Raw genomic sequence first — 7107 nt, forward strand, 5'->3', positions numbered from 1 at the left:
TGCCTTCTGTATTACTCTGTGCTCCTCCTCCTAGACCTGTCTTATCCTTTCTTATATACAGTTGAAACCAGAAGTTTGCAACCACACTATATAAAGAGCAGAGAAAATTACCGCACACTCGATACTGGTATCGTGCTGAAAAAGGTATATGCCAATTTTATTTTAGAAAAAATAATAATACAAAAAAAAGATGATAGTAGCCACATAAATTGAGGTAGACAATAAACCCGAACCCGACGTTTCGACCCTCCCGGGTCTTATTCATGGGGTTACTCAAGTCCTTTGATATAAGAGCATATAGGTGGCAGAAGTGTGGGAAAAGCAAACGATCCCTTTTGTTTAGGGCATAACCTCTCGGTGAAACCAGTGGGGGCTGCTGTCCCAGGTAGTAGAAAATTTAGTACAGGAAGGGCCGTAACATGTCCAATGGGCCTGTGCAGGGTCCTGTGTGTGATCAGCGGCGCATCCCGCGCCTTGCTGTAACGTCCTGAAGGGAGGCTCCTCTAGCCTTTTCAGCTTTGCCCATAAATTTTCAATATAATTGAGATCATGGCTTTGTAATGGCCGCTCCAAAATATTGACTTGTTATCCTTAAGCCACTTTGTTACCATTTTGGCAGTATGCTTCGCATCATTGACCATTTGGAAGACCCATTTCCACCCAAACTTTAACTTCCTGGCTGATGTCTTGAGATGTTTCTTCAGTATTGCCACATAATCTTTTTTCATGATGCCATCCATATTGTGAAGTGCACCAGTCCCTCTTGCAGAAAAACAACCCCACAACATGATGCTGCCACCCCCATGTTTCACAGTGAGGATGCTGTTCTTAGGCTTCCAAGCTTCTCCCTTTTTCCTCAAAAAATAACGATGGTCATTATGCCTAATAAGTTAAATTTTAGTTTCGAGATTCGGCACCCGCAGCGGTAATTTTCGAGATTCGGCACCCGCGGCGGTGATTTTCGAGATTCGGCACCCGCAGCACTGATTTTCGAGATTCGGCACCCGCAGCACTGATTTTCGAGATTCGGCACCCGCGGGGCTGATTTTTGTGATTCGGCACCCGCGGCGGTGATTTTTGAGATTCGGCACCCGCGGGGCTGATTTTCGAGATTCGGCACCCGCGGGGCTGATTTTCGAGGTTCGGCACCCGCGGCACTGGTTTTCGAGATTCGGCACCGGCGGTGGTGATTTTCGAGATTCGGCACCCGCGGGGCTGATTTTCGAGATTCGGCACCCGCGGGGCTGATTCTCGAGGTTCGGCACCCGCGGCACTGATTTTCGAGATTCGGCACCGGCGGTGGTGATTTTCGAGATTCGGCACCTGCGGTGGTGATTTTCGAGATTCGGCACCCGCGGCGGTGATTTTCGAGATTCGGCACCTGCGGGGCTGATTTTCGAGATTCGGCACCCGCCGAATTTTAGTTTCTTCAGACCACAGGACATGCCTTCAAAAAGTAAGGTTCTTGTTCCTGTGTGCATTTGCAAACATTAATCTGGCTTTTTAATTTTTCTTTAGGAGTAATGGCTTGCTCCTGGCAGAGTGGACTTTCAGCCCATGTTGATACAGTACTTGTTTCACTGAAGCTATTGACACAATGTTACCAGCTTCCACCATCATCTTTACAAGGTCTTTTGCTTTTGTCCTTGAGTTGATATGCACATGTCGGACCAAAGCACATTTATCTCTGGGACACAGAACCCATCTCCTTCCTGAGCAGTATGATGGCTGGACATTTCTATCTTGTTTGTACTTTCGTATAATTGTCTGTACAGATGAACGAGGCACCTTCAGGTATCTGGAAATTGTACCCAAGGATGAGCCAGACTTGTGCAAGTCCACAATTCTCTTTCTGATATCTTGAGACTTTCCCATGATGCTACACAAAGAAACAGTGTGTTTCAGGTGTGCATTAAAATACATCCACAGATGTGTCTCTAATTAACTCAGATGTTGCGAATAAACCTATCAGAAGCTTCCAAACACATGACACCATCATATGGGCAGTCCAGAATTGTTTAAAGGTGTAGTAATCTAAGTGTATGTAAACTTTTGACTTTGCAGTAAGTAATAAAAATGCCTTAAAACATTCTCTCTATTATTCTGGCATTTGGGAAATATTAATAATTACGGTAATTGACCTAAAACGGTAAAGGTTTATTCTGATTTCATGTCAGATATTGAGAAAAACCTTCCAAAATGAAAACTTCTTTATGTCCTTGTCACAAAGTGACTTGCGAAATCTGGACTGGATGAGTGTGAAATCCCTGATTAGAGGATTATTTACTGTTGCACTTTTTACCTTGTTTGTCTATTACGTCCCCTCCGGAGATGCTTCACTCTTGCTCCAATTCAATATGGCCTGCGGAATGGTCAGTTGTTTTTTTTCTGAAATTTCCGTTGTTCTCCAAGTTGAGCAAGTTGAAGGAACGAGATGTCAATCTTAATGAGACCAATTATTACCCGGACTTTGTCATTCCATCCAACGGGTCGTACGAAAGGAGCATGTGAAAGACGAAAGGTCATCACCATGTATCACCTTCACACAATGGGGCCCTCGGGGCAATAGCAAAATTATTGCTAAAAAGCATCCAAATTTCATCCAGAAAAATAAATTATTTTCATCTGAATTGTCATTTATGTATCCACTTTTGTTCATCAAGACAAGACAAAAGGTGGTTTCCTTTGTTAATAAATACAATGTATCTGTAAAAATCGAGCGCTTAAGATATGATTTTTTTATTATTATTTCCATAAGGGGCAATCACCACAAATTGTTAATTAAAGAAAATAATATGTATATACAGTATTTATTATATATATTATTTATCTATATGTATATATATATATATATATATATATATATAAATAAATACTCAAAAATTTGAAGTTTCTGCTTTCAAAACTCAGCAAACCACTTAGTGTGAATCACCCTTGAGCGGAAAAAATGCTTAAACTTTGAACACCGGAGGGTTTTTATAATAAAAATGTACTAAATTGTCTTTCAAGCATTTTTTGGGGTCATTTTTGGAGTGGAACTATTCAAAAAATGTCTGTTCCAAATACCCTTACACAGGCAGCCCACTCAGTTCACATAAACTGGGTAATACTTGTTCGTGCCTGCGGGGGGTATCAGGAATCCCAAAAATCAGCTTCTACACCTAAGCATCTTCCTGAGATGAGACATCTAATATCACTTATTATGAACGAACCTACTGGGGGGGGGACTAGAGATGAGCGAATCAATTTGTGGAAAATTGATTTTGCGTTGAAATTTTCAAAAAAAAAAATTTAGATTTACCCGATTTTTAATTTATTTTTTTTTGGGGGGGGGGGCAGTCCACATGGGCAAGTAAAAAAAAAGTCTACAGAACCGTTTTAAAAACCTTTTTTTGTAGTTTGTTTTATTTTATGTTTTTTTTTATTTCACAGATTTTTTTTTTTTACTTTTTTTACTATTTGTGGATACATGATGTTTTTATTGATACCATTTTGGGCTAGATACAATGTTATTTCACAGATTTTTTTTTTTAACTTTTTTTTACTATTTGTGGATACATGATGTTTTTATTGATACCATTTTGGGCTAGATACAATGTTTTGATATTATTGCATTTTATTACAATGTTGCGGCCGCCCAGAAACTAATTCCGAGATTTTAATTTTTTTTTCTATTTATTTTTATATTTTGATAGATCGGACTTTTACGAATTTTTTCATACCAAACATGTGTATCTTTATTTTTTTATTTGTTTTATTTTTAATGAGGCAAAGGGGGGGGTGATTTGAACTTTTATATATATATTTTTTTCAGATTTTTAAAAACATTTTTTCATACTTTTCACTGTATTTTTTTTACAGTGATTGTCTGATAGCTTGTAGTATACATAGCAGGGCATGTTACAGGCAGATGATGGCTGAATAATACAGCCATCATCTGCTGGGAAAGATGCGGGCTCGCATGCCGAGCCTGCAACAAAGGCAGGGAAAAGGGAATTGACATGTCACAAATTAATCATTTGCACTTTTTTTTTTTAAAAGTGACCTTTCTTTATCATTTATTAATCGCTGTTACTATTTTTTTTTTCTCCCAATTTTTCAAAAATGGCATTTTCTGCGCAATGAAAAAAAAAATTCTCATTTTTTTTGTCCTTTCCTTTAGCTGCACTTTTTTAGAACACAGAAAAATGACAGGATTCTATAAAATGTTGCATGCAATGCTAACATCGGTACATAAAGTTCTGGTACAGGAACATTCACTCCGGAGGGGTGGGAATTGCGCCAAAAAATAAAAAATAACAAATTGTGACTTTTTTTTTCAAATGTCACACATAATGAATAGGTTACTGTCATCTGGATTACAAAAATTACGCCGAGGGTGAAAAAAAAATTACAGATAAACAGGTTCAAAATAAGTGAAATTTAAAAGAAAAAAGAACTGGAAAAACTAGAAGAAAAAAAACTAGCCGCAAGTGCAGTAATGAATCGGGCTTATAACACCATGGAATTAATGGTGCTATATAAATAAATAAATAATAATAATAATATAAAATGGGACGATCCGATGATTGACCTCCGTCCCGCTGACCGTTCCTGCGGGACAGCCCTGTCAATCTTCTGGATTATTAGGGCATCTCAAGAGCTTTCAGGGGGAACAATTATGAAAAAATTTGCGTAACGTTCATTATCCAAAAATGCTCCTTCTTACCGATGTTAAGTCAAAGGATAATGATTGCACCGTACAGTCGCCACTCAGTCACTGGTCAGACGCGTTTCCAGCCGCTTCAGGCTAGGAAGTCCAGCAAACCTGGAAAGAACTCATAGTGATACAATGTATCACAAGCCATGATTTATACGCATAGTTTAGCCGCAGTTCTGAGAAATGTGTGGGCAGATGTCTATGACCGGCTTGGCATCTATAGACTCTGCGGAGTGAGAACCCGCTGGGAGAACTACACGTATCAGTGAAGCAGGACGTTAAAAAATTAATTTCTATTGGGTCCTGGACTTAAATTTTTTAAATAATATTATCCTTGGGCATCTTGTGATCTGATAGCATCATCCTTGGTGGTCCTGTTGCTTTATAATATCATCCCTGGTGGTCTTGTGGTTTTCTAATAGCATCCCTGGTGGTCCTGTAGCTTGATAATATAATCCTTGGAAGTCCTGTGGTTTGATAATATCATACCTGGTGGTCTTGTGGCTTTATAATATCATACCTGGTGGTCTTGTAGCTTTATAATAGCATTCCTGGTGGTCTTGTAGCTTTATAATAGCATTCCTGGTGGTCTTGTGGCTTTATAATAGCATCCCTGGTGGTCTTGTGGTTTGATAATATCATGCCTGCCGATCCTGTGGCTTGATAATATTGTCCCTGGTGGTCCTGTGGCTTCATAATATAATCCCTGTTATCCCGTTGCTTCATAATATAATCCCTGGGGGTCCTGTTGTGTCATATTATCCTTTTTGATCCTGTGACTTCACAATATCATCCCTGTTATCCCGTTGCTTCATAATATCATTCCTGGAGGTCCGGTGGCTTCATAATATCATCCCTGTTATCCTGTGGCTTCATAATATCATCCCTGGGAGTCCTGTGGTTTCATAATATCATCCCTGGTGGTCCTGTAGCTTCATAATATCATCCCTGGTGGTCCTGTGGCTTCATAATATCATCCCTGGTGGTCCTGCAGCTTGATAATATTATCTCTGGTGGTCCTGTGGCTTCATAATATCATCCCTGGGGGTCCTGTGGTTTCATAATATCATCCCTGGTGGTCCTTAAGCTTCATAATATCATCCCTGGTGGTCCTGTGGCTTCATAATATCATCCCTGGTGGTCCTGTGGCTTCATAATATCATCCCTGGTGGTCCTGTGGCTTCATAATATCATCCCTGGTGGTCCTGTGGCTTCATAATATCATCCCTGGTGGTCCTGTAGCTTCATAATATCATCCCTGGTGGTCCTGTGACTTCATAATATCATCCCTGGGGGTCCTGCGGCTTCATAATATCATCCCTGGTGGTCCTGTGACTTCATAGTTTCATCCCTGGTTGTCCTGTGCCTTGTTAAAATCATCCCTGGTGGTCCTGCAGCTTGATAATATTATCTCTGGTGGTCCTGTGGCTTCATAATATCATCCCTGGGGGTCCTGTGGTTTCATAATATCATCCCTGGTGGTCCTTAAGCTTCATAATATCATCCCTGGTGGTCCTGTGGCTTCATAATATCATCCCTGGTGGTCCTGTGGCTTCATAATATCATCCCTGGTGGTCCTGTAGCTTCATAATATCATCCCTGGTGGTCCTGTGGCTTCATAATATCATCCCTGGTGGTCCTGTGGCTTCATAATATCATCCCTGGGAGTCCTGTGGTTTCATAATATCATCCCTGGTGGTCCTGTAGCTTCATAATATCATCCCTGGTGGTCCTGTGGCTTCATAATATCATCCCTGGTGGTCCTGTGACTTCATAATATCATCCCTGGGGGTCCTGCGGCTTCATAATAGCATCCCTGGTGGTCCTGTGGCTTCATAATATCATCCCTGTTATCCTGCAGCTTCATAATATCATCCCTGGTGGTCCTGTGACTTCATAATATTATCCCTGGTGGTCCTGTGGCTTCATAATATTATCCCTGGGGGTCCTGCGGCTTCATAATATCATCCCTGGTGGTCCTGTGGCTTCATAATATCATCCCTGGTTGTCCTGCGGCTTCATAATATCATCCCTGGGGGTCCTGCGGCTTCATAATATCATCCCTGGTGGTCCTGCGGTTTCACAATATCATCCCTGGTGGTCCTGTAGCTTTATCATAATATCATCCCTTTAATCATCAATCTGTTTTTATTTTTCGAAATCCGCAACACGACAATTATTTCAGCATTTTTCCTTTATTGAATGAAAAAAAAATCGCTATAAAGCCATAAAAACGTAGTAAAAAATGCACGCCATGTAATTTCTCCTTCCAACTTTTGATGCAGAGAAATCTGCTGCAATCACGCTGTGTGTGAACATGCACTAACAGTTCAAGCAAACTCAAGTCCCCTGTTCCCACAATTCATTTTTAATGATTTTTTTAATGCTGAAAATTTTATTAAAAAAAA

This window comes from Ranitomeya imitator, chromosome 10, assembly GCF_032444005.1.
Source record: "Ranitomeya imitator isolate aRanImi1 chromosome 10, aRanImi1.pri, whole genome shotgun sequence".
NCBI lineage: Eukaryota > Metazoa > Chordata > Amphibia > Anura > Dendrobatidae > Ranitomeya > Ranitomeya imitator.